Source organism: Petromyzon marinus, unplaced genomic scaffold (assembly GCF_048934315.1).
Source record: "Petromyzon marinus isolate PM22_M1 ecotype Great Lakes invasive population unplaced genomic scaffold, UKy_Petmar_22M1.pri1.0 PM_G_Scaffold_59, whole genome shotgun sequence".
Lineage (NCBI taxonomy): Eukaryota > Metazoa > Chordata > Hyperoartia > Petromyzontiformes > Petromyzontidae > Petromyzon > Petromyzon marinus.
This window is the reverse complement of record NW_027423012.1, coordinates 936,413-957,244: the sequence shown is the minus strand read 5'-3', so window position 1 is coordinate 957,244 and position 20,832 is coordinate 936,413. Positions and strand designations below refer to the sequence as shown.

Here is a 20,832-nt window from a genome sequence, read left to right as displayed (position 1 = left end):
TTTTTGGCATGTCTAGTGCCTTGTACATACGTTATGTTGTTAAGGGGGGTATTTATAGTGGTTTAATTGTTCTTGTTGTTCGTGAGGCACACTCACAATTCTTCTACCATTGATAATTTCGGAGTTTCTCATTGTTGCAGCCGGGACGGCTGGAGCTTCCGAAGGAGGGGGTGATGTAGAGGTGTTAACTACGCGCTGTTGCGTAACCTGCATTGCCACCAGGGCAGTGCAGCATTACCCCTGGGTACAACGGTTGGGGTCAGTCGAGGTGAAACGGATCGTGGCCAGGGTTTGGTGCGAACCAATCAGACGGTTCCACGTGGGAATGTATGATTGGTTCTACCTGGCCACGAAGGGGTATAAGACGGGTGACCCAACGGACCTCGGGGAGTTCTCTCCCCGCACGAAGATAGAAGACTGGGCTGAAGCCTAGCTAGGACCCTGGACCAGCCCTTCAGCCCTTCTAAGGGCTAAGGCTCGGCATACCCAGTGGTCAGGACCCACCGGGCCAGCGGTGGGTCAGATAGCCTCCCCTAGGTCCTAGCCGGAGGACTAGGTTAGCGGTAGACGTGTGAGTCCCGCCAAGTCCGGAGGTTGTACCTCCTTAGGTATCAAGGAGGTTAGCGGTAGACGTGTGAGTCCCGCCAGGTCCGGAGGCTGTACCTCCCTAGGGTATCGGGTGAGGGGACCGAATATCCCTCTGTGTGTGTTAAGCATTGTATAAGGAAATAATACAATAAACAGAGTGTGCCTCCTAAAGAAGTCTGCTCGTCCTTACAACACTACAGAACCAAAGAAGATAAATCAAACAGAGTATAGCAAGATTTGGAAACCATATAATGCAACACAGATGGTCAAAACACAACGCAAGGTCAGGTTGATTACGTTATTATTACTGGTAGGAACGAAGTTGTAAACTGAGTGTACCAGCCTGCAATAGATTAATGTGTCCGTCCGTCCGTCCATCCGTCCCCTTTCAATACTTTAGAAGTGAAATCTCGTGCTGTTGGGTGTAAAAAAAAATCCAACGTTCCTACCAGCCCACCCTGCAAGGACCTGTTAATTTATCTTCCGTCCTGCTGTCCACGCCCCCACACTACTCTCCCACTACTTCCTGTCTCCCTTCCCCCCTCTCTCTTCACCCACTTGGGGTAAACTGTCCCTCAAGGATCGTAGATCGAAGCCCCCCACCGCACCTCGCTCTCTCCCTCCCTGGCCCCCCATCTCTCTCCCTCCCTGCCCCCCCGTCTCTCTCCCTCCCTGCCCCCCCGTCTCTCTCCCTCCCTGCCCCCCCGTCTCTCTCCCTCCTTCCCAACTGAACCCCCCTAACCTCTCGCTCACAAGTCGCTGAAGGTGAGGCGCCCTCTGATGTCTCTCTCTCTCTTCCTGCCGTGCCCTCGCCTCCCCGTCTCTTTGCCTCTCTCTCGCCACGTCTTTGCCCCTCGACTCTTCCAGCCCCGTCGTCTCTCTCGCTCCTTCCGAACTGTGCGCCCCTAACCTCTCCCTTAAAAATCGTTGCATGAAATTGCTCTGATGGCGATCTCTCTCTCTCTCGCTGCATCCCCCACGCCGTCAGGTCTCGCTGCCTCCCGCTCGCCACGTCTCCGCCCCTCGACTCCTGCCTCCCCATCTCTCTCTCCCCTCTTCCCCTCCCGCTCCCCGGTTCCGCCAAGTTCCTGTGCCCCTCGAAGCGAGCCCCGGTCCCTCGCTGCCGTTCGTCCGCCCCCCTTCGATGCTCTCCCTCAGGCCTCCCTCGCCCCGTTCCTTGGCCCCCTCTCTCCCTCGCCCCGCTCCCGCCTCTCTCCATGGAAGCTCTCCGCGGGTCGCGTCTCCTCACTCCTCCGGACGCCGTTCGGCCTCCTGCGCACACCTCCTGCACCGCCGCCACCGCCAAAGATCCCCCGTGCAGCCTCGAACAGGCTGTCGGGGGCAAGCGCTGTTAGTGGCGAGCAGCAGCACCTACGAAGGCTACCGGCACTGTGGTACACGAGGGGGGTGGGTGGCCAGAAACCACGGCCGGCACCCCTTTGTCTCCCCAGCGGTGATGTTTTACACGTCCCACAAGGTACTACTTTTAGGCGGAGTCGATCGCGGGGAGGCCCACGACCGGTTCATATAATTGTCACACTTCTAGATTTTTGTTGTTTTTATTTTTTTACCTACGTGACTTTATCGAATAGAACCAAAGAGTATAATTGTCACACTGTTTTTGGGCCGTGAGCAAGGAAATCCAACTCGGGGTCTCTGCAGAGTTCGCTCGAGTTTGCAAACGAAAAAACTAAAACGTGTAGCGCTAAACGACCAAATCGGTGATGACAATTCCTGCTGAACGCCGCAGAAGACCAGGCCCACAACGTGGATAGCAGAGCCACGCCCCACCGGCATCAAACTCTGCCCACACATTGTAAACAAATGCAACTCGTGTAACGCGTAGGCTTTTCGCAAGCAGCATTATTCGTGAATGTTTTTGGGGGTTAGTTCGCGTTATTGTTAATGTGTCGTAACCCTCCACCACCACCGCCCGACACGGACAATCAGTAAAACAAATGCCATTGCTCCACTGTAGGGGCGGCCAGGTGGATTTTCAAGAACGCCAATGTTGGTTTCACTGTTGTTAGATTTACACATTTTGGCCGAGGAGGCGAAAATCCACGAGTTGTTAATTCACGTCAAAATCTGAGAATTCGCGGTGAATCCACAAATTTGGCCTAGTCTGCTGTATCCATCAGTCACTTTCCGCATCAGATATTAACCAACATATCCATGATGCAACGTAACAACTGCAGTCTAACTGCATTTTAAATGGATTAAATAAGCATGGACTGAATGACCATTCATTATGAATATCCCGAGGTAACACCAAAACACACTTTACGCACATTCAACAATCTAACAACAATTCTACACTATGTGCCTGTGTTCAACCAAGTTAGCGATCTTAAAACCATTCAAACTCACCACCACCACCACCACAACCAAACCACCAGAATCGTCAAATCGAAATCCCAACGAAGCGAACGGCGGTCCACAGAAGTACGTCCTGGCACGAGAAAACATTCCCCGCTCAAACACAAAGAACACCACCACCCATACACTCCACACCACCACCACCACCACCACACCACCACCACCACACCCCACACCACCACCACCACCACACCACCACCACCACACCCCACACCACCACCACCACCTCCCCTACACCACCACCACCACACCCCACACCACCACACCCCACACCACCACTACCACACCCCACACCACCACACCACCACCACCATACCCCACACCACCACCACCACACCCCACACCACCACCACCACACCCCACACCACCACCACACCACCACTACCACACCCCACACCACCACCACACCCCACACCACCACCACCACACCACCACCACCACTACCACACCCCACCACACCCCACCACCACACCCCACACCACCACCACACCCCACACCACCACCACCACCACATCCTACACCACCACACCCCACACCACCACCACATCCCACACCACCACCACCACACCACCACTACCACACCACCACACCCACACCACACCACCTCCCCTACACCCCACACCACCTCCCCCACCCCACCACAACACACCACCTCCCCTACACCCCACACCACCACACCCCAAACCACCACACGCTACACCACCACTACCACACCCCACACCACCACCACACCCCACACCACTACCACACCCCACACCACACTCACCACACTCACCACACACACACCACACACACCACATTCACCACAAACACACACCACACACACCACACTCACTCACCACGCTCACCACAAACGCTCACCACACACTCACCACACACACCACACCACACACACTCACCACACACTCACCACACACTCACCACACACACACCACACACACACCACACACTCACCACAAACACACACCACACACACCACACACTCACCACACACTTACCACAAACGCTCACCACACACTCACCACACACACTCACCACACACACCACACTCACTCACCACACTCACCACACACTCACCACACACACACACCACACTCACCACAAACACACACCACACACACCACACACTCACCACACACTCACCACACACACACCACACTCACAAACACCACACTACACTCACCACACACTCACCACACCACACTCACCACACTCACCACAAACGCTCACCACTCTGTTCACACACACTGTTCACACACACTGCTCACCACACTGTTCACACACACTGTTCACACACACTGCTCACCACACTGTGCCCCGGAGAGGCCTACCCACCTGCTGGGAGGCCTACCCACCTGCCGCTGGGAGGCCTACCTACCTGCTGGGAGGCCTACCCACCTGCTGGGAGGCCTACCCACCTGCTGCTGGAGAGGCCTACCCACCTGCTGGAGAGGCCTACCCACCTGCCGCTGGGAGGCCTACCCACCTGCCGCTGGAGAGGCCTACCCACCTGCCGCTGGAGAGGCCTACCCACCTGCCGCTGGGAGGCTTACCCACCTACCGGGAGGCCTACCCACCTGCCGCTGGAGAGGCCTACCCACCTGCTGGAGAGGCCTACCCACCTGCCGCTGGGAGGCCTACCCACCTGCTGGAGAGGCCTATCCACCTGCCGCTGGGAGGCCTACCCACCTGCTGGAGAGGCCTACCCACCTGCCGCTGGGAGGCCTACCCACCTGCTGGGAGGCCTACCCACCTGCTGCTGGGAGGCCTACCCACCTGCTGGAGAGGCCTACCCACCTGCTAGGAGGCCTACCCACCTGCCGCTGGGAGACCTACCCACCTGCCGCTGGGAGGCCTACCCACCTGCTGGGAGGCCTACCCACCTGCCACTGACAGTGGTACCTGGAGCGTGCTGACGCTCAGCTGATGTGTCACACCGTGGCGAACCCCGCAGCTAACTCATTCACGTGGAGCAGGCCAAGAAACGACATTCCAGTCGTGGGCTGAGCTCAAAAGGGCTAACTCGAGCACCATCCTGCGGCGGGGAAAGGAGGCGGTGCAAGAGGTTCAGCCGAGCCCACAACAGCCAAGAATCTGCTGTCTGGGAGAGGGGGGTGGGCGCTGTTAAACCCTAGCACATGGGCGAGAAGCCGTGCATGTGTGACGAGTGCGGCAAGACGTTTTTCTCACGCTCGGCCTACAAGTATATATATTTTTCTATTCCACTTGTGTGTAAATCTGTGTATACCCCGGATATTTTAGAGATGGCAATTCTCCTGCTGTGTGTCCTACTGCTGTCCCTCCCGGCCATATCTAGTGTCACACTCAACTCTACAAACGGCTACCCTCGTTATTTTGCGTCAATACTTGTTGCTCGATTTGCCACTACACCTGCAAATGAAACAGCTCATAGACACTTCTACACTCCATCATTGTATCCTTTTAAACCCTATCTTTGTCCCATTACTTCACCAGCACTCCTTCCAAACTTCATTTTGCTCTTAAAAATAACACCATCTGCGAGCTGCTGCTATTCGTCCAAGGTTCGCCGCTCTTCATCCTTTCACAGAAAATACTTATGCAAACTGTTAATTCTACATTTCTTATTCCTGGGTGGTATTGAGCTTCATCCAGGCCCAAATGAAAAGAGCTCGTATAATTCTGTAGATTTTTCTGGCAGGAAAGGTGTTGGTGTTCTACATATCAACATCAGAGGGCTTGTGATTAAATTAAGTCAACTAAAACTAGAAGTGGCAAATCTTGATCCGGACATTTTTTGCCTAACAGAAACATTTCTCACTCCTGCCGTCAATAACTTGCAGATTACGATTGAAAACTACAACCTTTTTCGGCTTGACTGAGGATCTAAAGGAGGTGGAATTGCCATCTATGTTCGTAACACTATTGCATGTTCACCAGCTCACTCTTTGTTTAAAAAATGTTGCTTTGAAGGTCTGGCTCTCAGAATAACTCTCCCAAATAATCAACAGATATTGGTAGTGTGCTGCTATAGACCGCCTTGTGGGAAGGATGTTGAAGCTGCATCGGCACTGAGAGAGCTTTTTGGGGGCCTCCCTAAAGGTGAAATAATTTTAGTGGGTGATCTAAATTGGAATTGGCTAAACCTGCCGGCCGTGGCCACAAATTTTACAAATGAATTTAACTTGTTTCAATTAATAAATGTCCCCACAAGACCCAACCTAAAAAATCCGGGACAGTCAACTCTGCTTGACGTCCTATTGACAAATGCCCCTCACAATTTCGCACTGACTGGTGTTCTGGGTAATAACCTTAGTGATCACTCCTTCATTTTTGGTGTGAGATCATCAGCCAGACCCAAAGCCCCCCTAAAATTGTTGAGAAGCACTCTTTGAGGCACTTCAGCACTCAGGCATTTACAAATGATGTGCTTCACTCGGATATTGATAAGGTCTGTGATATACCCAACCTGACTACGGCTTGGGAGACTTTCAGGTACACATTTCTCCAAATTCTTAACAAACATGCTCCGTTGGTTAGATTTAAAACTAAAGGCAACCGCCCACCATGGTATGATCCTTTGATTACAAAGCTCATGAAAACTAGGGACAAGGCTTGGGCATGTGCTCAGAAAAGTAATTTGGTAAATGACTGGCTAGAAAACAGGATTTTAAGGAATAGATGCGTAAAAAATACGGCATGCAAAAAATGCCTATTTTTCCTCCACTCTCCTGGAATCACATGGAAATGCCAGGATTTTTTGGAAAACAATCAAATCTATCGAAAAGGCATCCAAAACAGAAAATCTGCCCGTTGAGCTTCACCGAAATGGGGAATATTTTTCAGATCCCAAAAAAATAGTTGACAATTTTAACCTTCATTTTTCTGAAGCTGGTAATCTTTTTGATAATGTATTGGGAGTCACCCCTGCTCCTGCAAATTCCTACACCCCTGTCCAAACATTAAACGAATTTAGTTTCCAACCAATCCACGAAAGTAATGTTCTGAAACAACTGTCCTACCTCAAAGGGTCCTCCTCTACCGGAGCAGATAGTTTTCCCATCTTTGCTCTACTGTTGGTCACCTAATATACAAACCTATAGCCCATATTTTCAACCTGTCCATCAAAGAAGCATCAGTTCCTCTAGAATGGAAACATTCCTATGTCCGCCCACTTCACAAAGGGGGCCCTAAAGATGATCCCAATAACTACCGACCTATCTCAATTTTGTCCCCATTGATGAAAATTTTTGAAAAATTATTGAACTACCAAATTAGCAGTTTCCTGTCCACCAACAATCTACTACATCTAAAACAATCTGGGTTCCGGAAAAAATACAGCACCACATCTGCTGCATTAGACTCTTTGAATCAAATTTACAATAGCCTTGATAATAAGCAGTACTGTGTCTGTCTTTTTCTTGACCTGTCCAAAGCTTTTGATACAGTTGACCACAACACCCTGCTTAGTAAACTAAGTTGCCTCGGTTTTTCCGAGAACACAGTACAATGGTTAAAAAATTACCTCTTTTCTCGCACCCAAACTGTATTCACAGATGGTTGGAGGTCAAACAGTGTTAAGATAACAAAAGGGGTTCCACAGGGTTCCATCCTCGGCCCCCTCTTGCTCTCTCTTTATGTCAATGACTTGGGCACTGAACTGGATCATTCCAGGGTAAATCTTTTTGCAGATGACACGATACTGATTACTGCTGGCCGCTCTCCGGATGACGTGATTGCTAAGCTCCAGGGTGATTTCAACAAACTACAACATCAGCTAGTTTCTCTTAAACTAGTCCTGAATACCTCCAAAACCAAGGTGCTATGCTTCTCTCCGGGACTAAAGCAGGAAGTTATTTTTCCCCAATTACATTCCTTGAATAATTATCAAATAGAGCAAGTCAAGATCTATAAGTATATTGGGGTCATCCTGGATTCAAAACTTAGTTTTGAAGATCACATTGATTATATTGGTAAAAAGACAAAAATAAAAATTGGTTTTCTGTATCGACACAAGCACTGCTTCCCCCCAATGTTCCGTTTGGAATTGATAAAAGCTACCATACTGCCTCTACTTGACTACTGTGACATCGTGTATAAATCAGCCCCAAGTACTGTACTGAAGAAGCTTAATTCCATCTATCACTCGGCCTTAAGATTTGCATTGAACTGCCCATATAGGACTCACCACTGTGATCTCTACATTGAGTCAAACTTAACATCTCTTAATGTTCGACGGCTTGTGCACCAGATCTTATTTATTCACGATGTCCTTACAAAAAATTCCGCAGACTACCTACTGGATCTCCTCTCTGTTTCAAAGAACAAATATGACCTCAGGTCTTCGCTCATTTACCAGCTTCACATTCCCTATTGCCGTACAAAAACTGGAGGAAGGTCCTTTGCTATTGATGCCCCCAGGGTCTGGAATGCTATTGCCAATAAACTGCAACTTGAATCACTACCTATGAGATCTTCACTCAAAACTGCTCTAGAGGAGTTGTACAACCCTAGCTGCCACTGCTATTCAGTGGCCTAAAATATGGGTCTAGATTTTGGTGTTATAATTTATTTATGTAGTTTATTGTTAAAAATTCGGTCACAGTCCCTATGATCACTGTTACATTGGATTCATGGCTTTTATTTTGGTGATTTTCGAAAAGTTTTTTTTTGTTTTGGCCATGTTTTTGTTTATAGTAGTACGGAGTTAGACTGATGGCCTTAATCTTAGTTGTCTTGTGGTTGTTGTTGTTATTTGACTTGCATCCCACTGGGATTTTTGCACACAGCATTGGTGTACGGTGCTATTTTAGGAATATTTTGATATTTTTTTCCTGTATTTTCTGTTTGCACAGTCACATAACCACTGTAAGATATTTTCTTGTTCATGTTTTTGTTTGTTGCGGTTGCACCCGATTCAAGAGCCGAATGGCTCACAGGGCTATACCAAATAAATGAACTATGAACTATGTCCTAGTTCGACAAAATCTACGTCAACACGTAATACAAAACTACAATTCGTGTTGCAGAGAATGAACCTCCTCTACGTGTAACCTTTGAGTGGTATGCCACGTAACTGATTAATGATCCGAGTGTTCTCCCTATTTCAAAGACAATGAGTTGCTCCAGAGGGAGATGCTTCCTGAAAACACAAAAATACCCTTGTTTGGTTCTTTCCTCCAGTCTCATCCCTTCACCTGATGAAGGCCACTTGTGTTGTGGCCGAAACGTCGTGAGAATTTTATTGCGTGATTTTATTTGATCAATTTATTATTTTATTCTCATTCTACGTGGTGACTTTACCTAAAGAACCAAAGAAGATGAATCCTTGCAGTCACGAAAGCTTTAAATCGAAAAACAAAAATACCCTTTGACCTGTATCACAATAACAATGAGTCTCACCTGAGTAAGCTGTACAGGTTACTTCCATAACACACACTTTGTCCTAACATCACTTATTCAATGTTTGACCCTTACAGACAAAATGTTACATGTACGCACACAATCAGACAAGTATTAATTCTAAATTATTGACAGGCATATTAACAAAATTGAATTACTGCACTGAAATATACTGCATCAGGTTACATCGCATTAACATGAAGCTATTTTTAAAAATACGCACCGTCTGCTTAACAGTGTATGTACAACGTGCTATTGTATTGTCATTCAAAACGAGTAGGCCATTGCATGCTGGCGTCTGGGTCAAAATTGCTCAAATTCTAAACATTACCTACAAACTCCACAACTAAGATGCCACATCAATCATCGCCCCCTACTGACAGGCTCTTGTCCACATGCAGGCCGGTGCAGGGCCACCACCTTGTGCCACACAGGGGCAGCTGCTACTTGGGGATGCTCTTCAAGTGTTTGAGACGAGATACAAAACTCCGAATTGCCAGAGGCGATTAAGCAAGCACCATATAAATGGATTTTAAAACCGAGTGAATGCTTGGGAGCTTATTGGCTCTCGCTCCTGGTTCGAGATCTACCCAACCCACAGGTCCACAAAAACTGGCCGCTCTAACCATGCAGGTTTAACCTAGGAACTGAGTGTCCAACTTCACATTCTTGTCATTAAAGGCCTGTGACAAAGGTGCATCCATTGGAGCGACCAGAGTGGAGTCGGCTCCGGGAGAGGCAACCACCTTGCCCCACGGCGCTCCTCCACTTCGAGGTCTGCGGAGTACTTCGCCACCACCACCAGCGTGGCGATCTTCACGGCTGTGCTCACTTTGGTTCTGCTGCTATCGCAGCCAGTGGTGGAACTCCTCGGAGGATCTCGGCGTGGGGGTTCGAACATCAACGGCTCCAACACCACCACCACCACCACCACGATCAACAACTACTCGGGACTCGTGAAGGACGTCTCTCCACCGGCAGCGGTCGCCACCTGGGGACCGATGTTCACCAGTGCCAGGACATAGTGGACAGCGTGCTCCCTGCTCTACTGCAGGCTATGGGTCAGCTGAGCGGCAGCTGCCAGGACATAGTGGACAGCGTGCTCCCTGCCCTGCTCCACGTCGTGCGTCAGCTGTACAGCGGCTGCAAGGAGGCCATCGGCTCCACCGTGCCGCTGAACACCCCGCACATCGCCGTGCGTCTCCGGCGTTTCATACGTCGCAGAGTTGAGTGAGCAACATCCATCGTCGTCGTCACCATCAGCCACGGTCAATCCACTAGCGGGTAGAGACCTCCCCCGTGCCGTCGCCACCTCCCACGATGCCGCTGTGCGGTGATCCACCCAGCGCCTGACACGTGGAGCGATTTCATTGCTTGATCTCCCCACTGGGCATCCTCTCGGATGACCCCCTCGCCGCCCATCGGCATCACTCGCCCCCTTCGCGCCCTCCACCGTCACCCTCAACTCTACTCGCGGTTAAATTTTGATTTAAAGCTTTTGTGATTGCAGTAATTCATATTCTTAGCTCTTCCGGTAAAGTCATGTTGAAGGGAAACAATAAAATAAATATATATAAAAAATATAAATTCTCACGACGTTTCGACACACCTGAAGACGACCGTTTGTGTTATGGTCGAAACGTCATGAGAATTTTTATTGTTTTATATATATTTTATTATTTTGTTTCCCTTCAACGTGACTTTACCGAAAGAGCTAAGAATATCCACTCACGGTGTTTTCAACAGCCTGGTTGGGCACTGGAACGATATCCCGGACAGTACCGGATTAAGCTCGTGCGGGTCCTGTGGCATATATTATAATGGTGCCCAAAATAAAATAAAAAAACACAATTATCAAAACGCAAAGTTTACACATCTACCGGGTCTCCACTTGACTTTGGATTGTCTCGGAGGAAGTCCACCCACACCTCCACTTCCACAAACTGCTGGGAGTTGCCTCGCTCTGCCTCACAGTCAGAAATCTCCTCCTGCTTCACGTTGCCTCTGTCGATGTGAAGGTCCCATTTTGGAGTTGAATCTTCATCTTCACATTTCACCTTCACTCCTTTGCTCTTCACTTCTTCACATTTCACCATCACCTCTTCATGTTTCACCCCGATACCTTTAAAAGTGTCCAAGCTGGGATTTTCTTCCGGTTCTTGTTTCATGAGGGATGGGCTCATGGTGGCACTTTGACTTTCACAAGCTGATTTCAGACTCCACTCCTTGTGGATCTTCTGATGCTTCTGTGTTCTCTGGTGTACTTGAAGTTGTTGTTGCTGTGCAAACGTTATCCCGCACGGAGTGCACCTGAAGGGTTTCTCTCCTGTGTGTGTTCTCTGGTGTACTACAAGAGTAGATGAATGTGCAAACGCCTTCACGCACATACTGCACTTGAAGGGTTTCTCTCCCGTGTGTGTTCTCTGGTGTTCTACAAGAAGAGATGAACGTGGAAACGCCTTCATGCACACACTGCACTTGAAGGGTTTCTCTCCCGTGTGTGTTCTCTGGTGTGCTACAAGAGTAGATGAATGTGAAAACGCCTTCATGCACACACTGCACTTGAAGGGTTTCTCTCCCGTGTGTGTTCTCTGGTGTGCTACAAGAGTAGATGAATGTGAAAACGCCTTCCCACACACAGTGCACTTGAAGGGTTTCTCTCCCGTGTGTGTTCTCTGGTGCTCTGTCAAATTTCCAGTCCGGTCCGTGCTGTATGCACACCGGTCGCATTGTTGACTTGCCCTACCGAGCTGCGCTGAGTGCATTTGCTCCATCAGACCAATTCTGCAGAGGAAGCGTCAGCTGCAGACAGAAAAAAATAATATCCACACTATCTACACTTCAGTATCGATGCACAGAGGAAAGCATATACACACAGTAACACGTGACTTACACGTCTATACTTATTCACATATTCATGATATAGTGGAAAAGTGTCCCAAATTCATCACACGGACTGTTATGGCACACAATGAGAGGGCAAATGGTTATAAACATGCCTGGAAGCCCTCGTATCTTCAAAATGAATGTTCACCAAAAACTCCGAGCACACAATTTTAGCTGTCTGGCTACAAAAGGAATATTTATGAGAGCTAAATTCAGCTGACATAGCAAAGGGTGTTGAAAACAATATTATTTGTGTTAGGCAGAAATGCATAAATTAACGTTCAATCGCAACTTAGAGGTGTGAATCCAGGCTCAGATGTCCTTGAATGCTGGGATGAACAGTTCCCACTTCAGCTGAATGTGTGTGCTGTGTTCACCTCCTGTTTCCATTATTATAAAGAGTTCCAGAGGAAAACAAAAATAAACTACTGTTATGATAAAACCTCCGTGTTCGACAGAGTTAATAGACGTTACTGCAAACACAAACTGTACACTGTCACTGGGTAAACAGGCGGTGGCGTGTCTAGAATCATGCCTGGCCACCTTCATCTGCTCAGCATTAATGCTTCCTCACTGCACCAAGTAATTAATTGAGGATCAACGAACATAGCCGAGGCTAACTGGAGTTTGCGTGTCTCTCTCCGTGGTGAGATGTTAACTACCTCACCTGGTATACAGGAAGTCGTGGGTTCGATCCCGACCCTGACACCTGCTGTATATTTGGAGTTTGCGCGTCTCTCCGCTGAGTGTCTTTGACCGATAGACATTGACACACGTATTCTTGTTTCTTTCATTAAAGTTACGTAGATAGAAAATAACAATAACAGATAATAGAATTACATTAAATAAAGACCATTTGTGTTGCGATCAAAATGACGTGAGTTTTTTTGCTTTATTCACAATTATTTATTTATTGTATTGCTATTTTTATTAAATTTTCTATCTACGTGACTTTACCGAAAGAACCAAGAATATTAATTCCTGCAGTCACCAAAGTTTTCAGTCAAAACATTCACACACGTTGACAAAGCCTCACCTTGTGTTGTTGTGGGCAGGTCGCTTCTGATAACAAGAGTGGTATAGCAGCTCAAGCGGGCTTGGCCTGCTAACAAAAGAACGAAAATCAAAACTGCGTGAATATTTACAATAAAACAAAGTTACAAAGTGGCGAGCCGGGTGAAGACAAATTAAACTTAAGCGAGATAATTAAAGTGAACGCAATCAGGCGAGGGCAGGAGGCAGGGCCCCGCGTGGCTAGGCCCCGCGTTGTAAAGTTCCAACCTGGACATCGATTCCAATGCTCGCTGCTACTCAACTGACATCCCTACGAGAGAGAGCGAGGCTCTACCTTGGTTAACAACAACAACCACCACCACAACCACCACCACCACGACAACCACAACAACCACAATCGCAATGATAATTTCTCACCTCGGATTTCAGTGCAGGAAGCGTTAGTTTCCTGCTACCTCGTGACGTCACCCGGCAGCAGGTGACATGACGTCACATCTGGGGTACGAAACACGCTCCTCCCACAATGAGCCGCTCCGTAACTGAATAAATTAGAGAATGAATAAATTATGTTAATGTAACATGTCCCATATGTCGTGGGCAATGAACCCGTCGCAATAAACTCGTGACGGCTTTAACGAACACATTATGCTAATGAGCCGCCAGTCACTGGGCGTAGCTTTGCCCAAATAAGGATTGGCACTGGAACGCAATCGGCAGTGACCCAAGCGGAGGTGACGTCACGCTCAAGAGCGCGGTGGAATACCTTGGTGACATGACGTCACTAGCAAGGTACACCTCACCCTGGCGTTTCACGCCGATGAGGTAATGCAGAGTGGTGACGTCACAGAGCGGGGTTGGAGTTTAAGTTGATTTAGATTCATTTTACATTGTTCCCTCCCTTGGGTGTGTGGGCTCAGCTACAACAACGTGGACATTATTGTGTATACACTGTGTGTGTGTGTACACTGTGTGTGTATACACTGTGTGTCTGTGTATACTGTGTGTGTGTGTACTGTGTGTGTGTACACTGTGTGTGTGTACACTATGTGTGTACACTGTGTGTGTGTACAGTGTGTGTGTGTGTACACTGTGTGTGTGTGCACTGTGTGTGTGTACAGTGTGTGTGTGTGTACACTTCTAGATTTAAAGCTTTCGTGACTGCAAGGATCCATACTCTTTGGTTCAAAGGGTAAAGTCACGTAGGTCAAAGATGTTGTACTGTCCCCTGACGATATCCTTGTCAGCTTCGATGTGGTCTCTTTGTTCACCAAGGTCCCAGTACCTGATACCATTGAAATAATTGAAAATTTGGTCCAACATGGACTAGACCCCGACACACCTGCACTGGTTAGGCACTGCCTCAACAATACCTACTTTACTTGGAATGGCTCCTACAAACAAAATGAGGGTACCCCCATGGGATCCCCCTTATCACCAGTGATAGCCAATATTTTCATGGAGAAATTTGAATCAGACGCCATCCAGACTTCCACCCTCAGACCTTCCCTGTGGAAGAGATATGTGGATGACACTTTCGTCATTTGGCCACATGGCCTCCCAGCTTTGAACCTTTTCCTACACCACATCAATTCCAAACATCCCGCCATCAAATTCACCATGGAAGTGGAGAAAGATGGCAAGCTACCATTCTTAGATGTTCTGTTTGAGAGGAGACCTGATGGCTCATTGGGGCATTCTGTCTACAGGAAACCCACCCACACAGATTCCTACTTGAAACCTGATTTCCACCACCACCCAGCCCAAAATAATTCTCTCATCAAAACTTTATACCATAAGGCTCATTGCATTTCGGACGAACACCACCTGACCAGTGAATTAAAACATGTACACCTGGCCCTCAAAAGGAATGGTTACTCTGACCGTATAATCCGCCAAGCTGTTTCTCCCTCCATACAGAAACAACAACTTGATACTCCGGTCAAAACCATCACACTACCATATATAGCAGGCGTTACTAAAAAGATTTCCAAAATTCTAAACAAACACAAGATCCAGGTTCGGTTCAATACAGTACACAAAATTCGTGATCTGATCCCATCCGTGAAGGATGTCATTCCTGACTTACAGTACCCCGGGGTTTACAAATTGAGTTGTACCTGCGGTGATTGCTATATCGGGGAGACAAAGCGACATGTCTCTGACCGAATCCGCGAGCACAAATCAGATTTGAAACACGGCAAAACGAATTCTTCTGCCGTGGCTGATCACTGTTACAACGCTGTGGGTGATCACGATATCATTTTCTCCGATACCAAGGTTCTTTGCAAACCCACGGGTTTTTATCAGAAATTTGTTCACGAGGCAATTCAGATCTACAAACACAGACACAATTTCAACCGAGATGGTTTCAAATTTAGCAACCATTGGAAAGATGTTCTAAATCGAACTAAACATTAAACTAATTTCAATGGTACAGTATATTTTTCAAGTAGTGGTACCCCAAACTTTCGCAGCTCTTATAAATTCCCTTTTCACACCATCAATAGGTAAACTCTCCCCCCCCCCCTCCCGCGCCAAACGGCAAGTCCACCGGCACGTACAACACCTCTTTTCTAAAATCGGCCAATCAAATGCTAATTTTTCTTTGCTAATTTCTTTGTCAGGACACCATGTTTGCTCGCACAAAGTTTAAAGGTCCGCGGTCTGAGCGTGGTTGTGTTTCGCTAAATTCTCCTGTTTGATTTGTACTAGGTGCCTCAGTGAATGTATATGCTCTGACTTTAACATAGCTATTTCTGTGACCAGTTACAAGCTAATCATTCAGCTATTTCAATGCTAAATTCTATGCTAATTCCTTTGTCAAGGGGTGCCTCTGCGGATGTGTATACTTTAACTTATCTATTTCAATGAGCCATTTCAATGCTAAATTATATGCTAATTCCTTTGTCAAGGTGCTTTGTTTCTTCTCACACAGCTTAAAGGTCGTGATCTGCGCGTGGCTTTTTCCACTCCAGCGCTGTCCTCCAGACAGTCTCGTCCCTTCACCTGATGAAGGCCGCTTGTGTTGTGGCCGAAACGTCGTGATTTTTGTTATTTTATTTTTTACCTACGTGACTTTACCCAATAGAAGCAAAGCGTATGGATCCTAGCAGTCACGAAAGCTTTAAATCTAGAATAGAAATGTAATGCAATACAACACAGAGAGTCGGCCAACATAAGAGTCAACACCCCACCTTGTTGATAACGTTCTTCCAAAGATTGCTCAATTTGAAAGAGAGACAAAACACAGACAAGGAGACACACAGACAGAGAGAGATAGAACACAGAGACACACAGAGAGAGATACACACATACAGTGAGGGAAAAAAGTATTTGATCCCCTGCTGATTTTGTACGTTTGCCCAATGACAAAGAAATGATCAGTCTATAATTTTAATGGAAGGTTTATTTGAACAGTGAGAGACAGAATAACAACAAAAAAATCCAGATAAACGCATGTCAAAAATGTTATAAATTTATTTGCATTTTAATGAGGGAAAAAAGTATTTGACCCCTCTGCAAAACATGACTTAGTACTTGGTGGCAAAACCTTTGTTGGCAATCACAGAGGTCAGACGTTTCTTATAGTTGGCCACCAGGTTTGCACACATCTCAGGAGGGATTTTGTCCCACTCCTCTTTGCAGATCTTCTCCAAGTCATTAAGGTTTCGATGCTGACGTTTGTCAACTCGAACCTTCAGCTCCCTCCAGATTTCCTATGGGATTAAGGTCTGGAGACTGGCTAGGCAACCCCAGGACCTTAATGTGCTTCTTCTTGAGCCACTCCTTTGTTGCCTTGGCTGTGTGTTTTGGGTCATTGTCATGCTGGAATACCCATCCACCATCCATTTTCAATGCCCTGGCTGAGGGAAGGAGGTTCTCACCCAAGATTTGACGGTACATGGCCCCGTCCATCGTCCCTTTGATGCGGTGAAGTTGTCCTGTCCCCTTAGCAGAAAAACACCCCAAAGTATGTTTCCACCTCCATGTTTGACGGTGGGGATGGTGTTCTTGGGGTCATAGGCAGCATTCCTCCTCCTCCAAACACGGCGAGTTGAGTTGATGCCAAAGACCTCCATTTTGGTCTAATCCGACCAAAACACTTTCACCCAGTTGTCCTCTGAATCATTCAGATGTTCATTGGCAAACTTTAGACGGGCATATATATGTGCTTTCTTGAGCAGGGGAACCTTGCAGGCGCTGCAGGATTTCAGTCCTTCACGGTGAAGTGTGTTATCAATTGTTTTCTTGGTGACTATGGTCCCAGCTGCCTTGAGATCATTGACAAGATCCACCCGTGTAGTTCTGGGCTGATTCCTCACCGTTCTCATGATCATTGCAACTCCCCGAGGCGAGATCTTGCATGGAGCCCCAGGCCGAAGGAGATTGACAGTTTTTTTGCGTTTCTTCCATTTGCGAATAATCGCACCAACTGTTGTCACCTTCTCACCAAGCTGCTTGGCAATGGTCTTGTGGCCCATTCCAGCCTTGTGTAGGTCTACAATCTTGTCCCTGACATCCTTGGAGAGCTCTTTGGTCTTGGCCATGGTGGAGAGTTTGGGATCTGATTGATTGATTGCTTCTGTGGACAGGTGTCTTTCATACAGGTAACAAGCTGAGATTAGGAGCACTCCCTTTACGAGTGTGCTCCTAATCTCAGCTCGTTACCTGTATAAAAGACACCTGGGAGCCAGAAATCTTTCTGATTGAGAGGGGGTCAAATACTTATTTCCCTCATTAAAATGCGAATCATTTTATAATATTTTGACATGCGTTTCTCTGGATTTTCTTGTTGTTATTCTGTCTCTCACTGTTCAAATAAACCTAACATTAAAATTATAGACTGATCATTTCCTTGTCAGTGGGCAAACGTACAAAATCAGCAGGGGATCAAATACTTTTCTCCCTCACTGTAGGCACACAGAGAAACAACGCCTCTGTGTCGAGGCCTTAAATAGAGAGAGAGGGGTGCAGAGAGAGAGAGGGGAGGGGTTTAGAGAAATCCGCGAGTCAATGCAAGGCCGTAGCCATGGAGTCAACATTGGGGGGGGAACAAATCTACCAGGGGCTCTGGGGTCTCCCCCCCCCCAGAAAGAAAATCTAAATTTGAAAACTAATTTTTAAAATATTGAAAAATTTCACTAACACATGGGATGGAATTTGTATTATTTGATACAATATTGTATAATATTGTATTGTATTACATTGCTCTGTTGTTTATTTTTTAACTTTTCTTGTTTCATAGTATGTAATGGCAGAGATTAGGGATTCATAAAGTACAACGCAATCATACAAACACAAATCTACACATTGTTACATGAAGACAAGTCCACATTTTGTGGCCAAGGTTTAGCAAATTGTTTTTATTAACATAGCATAGCAATTATTATTTTAAATAATATTTTTATAGCAATAAATTGGGGGAGACATTTTGAGCATGTTTGATTATTGTGGGGGGATATGTCCCCCACCAATATATATTATAATTATTATAATATATTATAATTACGGCCTTGTGTCAATGAGAGATTTGGAACTTTGGTGACTGCAGGAAATAATAATAACACGAGTACACGCAGAGAGAGAGAAAGCACACTTATATTCTTGGTTCTTTCGGTAAAGTCACCACGTAGAAGGGGAAACAATAAAATAATTAAAATATTAAACAATAAAATTCTTACGACGTTTCGACTGCACCACAAGCAATCATCATTAGGTGTGAAAACCACAGCAAGAAACCACAGCAAGAAAATGTTCTTGCTGTGGTTTTCACACCTGATGATGATTGCTCGTCTTGCAGTCGAAACGTCGTGAGAATTTTATTGTTTGATATTTTTATTATTTTATTGTTTCCCTTCTACGTGGTGGTGACTTTACCGAAAGAACCAAGAATATGAATCCCTGCAGTCAAGAAAGCTTTAAATCAAAAGCACACTTAATCAAAGAAACTGAGTAAAATTTTTGAAATGTAATGCAATGCAACACAGAGAGTCGATCAACACACAATAAACGCATAGCCTGGTAGATTACTTTCTTACAAAGATTGCTCAACTAAGCGAGATAATTGAAGCAAACGCGATCAGGCGAGGGCAGGAGGCAAGGCCCCGCGTGGCTAGGCCCCGCGTTGTAAAGTTCCAACCTGGACATCGATTCCCATGCTCGCTGCTACTCAACTGACATCCCTGAGAGAGAGAGCGAGGCTCTACCTTGGTAAACAACAACCACCACCACAACAACCACCACAACAACCACGACCACCAACACGATAATAATTTCTCACCTCGGATTTCAGTGGAAGAGCGAAACGAACGCTTCCTGTTACCTCGTGACGTCGCGCGGCAGCAGGTGATATGACGTCACGTCCGGGGTACAAGACACTCCCCTAGCACGAGCGGCTCCGTAACTGAATAAAATTATGTTAATGAGCTCGGGCCATATGTCGAGGGATGGGGGCGTGGGTGCTGAACCCGTCCCAATCAACTCGCGACGGCTTTCACGAACTCATTATGTTAATGAGCCGCCAGTCACTGGGCGTAGCTTTGCCCAAATAAGGAATGTACAGGAACAGATATCGGCAGTGACCAAGCAGAGGTGACGTCACGATCAAGGGCGCGGTGGACGGGGGTGGGGTGAATACCTTGGTGACATGACGTCACTAGCGAGGCACACCTCCCAACGGCGTTTCACACCGATGAGGTCATGCTGAGTGGTGACGTCACAATCAGGGATGGAGTTTAAGTTGATTTAGATACATTTTCCATTGCTCCATCTCTTGAACAGAGACCCTTGCGTGCGTGAGCTCAGCAACTACAACGTGGACATTACTGTGTGTACACGCTGTTTCTGTGTGTACACACTGTTTCTGTGTGTACACTGTGTACAGACTGTGTGTGTACACAGACTGTGTGTGTGTACACACACACACAGTCTGTACACACAGAAACAGTGTGTACACAGTTTTTGTGTGTACACACTGTTTGTGTGTACACACTATGTGTGTACACTATGTGTATACACTGTGTGTGTGTACACTGTGTATACACACTGTGTGTATACACTGTGTGTGTACACTGTGTATATACTGTCTACACTGTGTGTGTGTACACTGTGTGTACAGTGTGTTGTGTGTACACTGTGTGTACACACTGTGTGTGCCTGTATCTCTGTGTGTGCCTGTGTCTCTGTGTGTGTGCCTGTGTGTGACACCTGATAATGATTGCTTCTGTTGCAGTCAAAACGTCGTGAGAATTTAATTGTTTTATATTTTTATTATTTTATTGTTTCCCTTCTACGTGACTTTACCGAAAGAACCAAGAATAAATATCAGCTCTATGTTTTCAAGTAAATACATTTTGGGTAGTGAATAAATTATAGTCTTAATAAGCTACACATGACGAATTGTAGGCAATTATAGTTATAATCAAAGACATTTTTAAACAATCACGTGGTCCCTGTAGTCACCGTTAGAGACACAAAATCTGCTTGAAAACAGTTTATCAACATATATGAATACATTGATTCGAATAAGCAGAGATAATTTCCTATTTATGGCATGCCAGCTATGTGTCAGTTTTCGATATCAAC

At 46.7% G+C, this 20,832-nt stretch overlaps 1 long non-coding RNA gene across 2 annotated transcripts; it reads right to left on the bottom strand.

Moving 5' to 3' along the window:
• Positions 1-1,306: 1,306 nt before the first annotated feature.
• Positions 1,307-19,633, bottom strand: LOC142918246 (uncharacterized). 2 transcript variants are annotated; one of them, XR_012937447.1, is made up of 4 exons: positions 19,529-19,633; positions 13,666-13,787; positions 13,271-13,339; positions 1,307-1,920 (listed from the first exon to the last, which is right to left on the bottom strand). It is a non-coding gene; the product is annotated as an uncharacterized LOC142918246 (long non-coding RNA). The 2 variants fall into 2 exon arrangements; XR_012937448.1 differs by having other exon boundaries at positions 13,271-13,336.
• Positions 19,634-20,832: the final 1,199 nt, after the last annotated feature.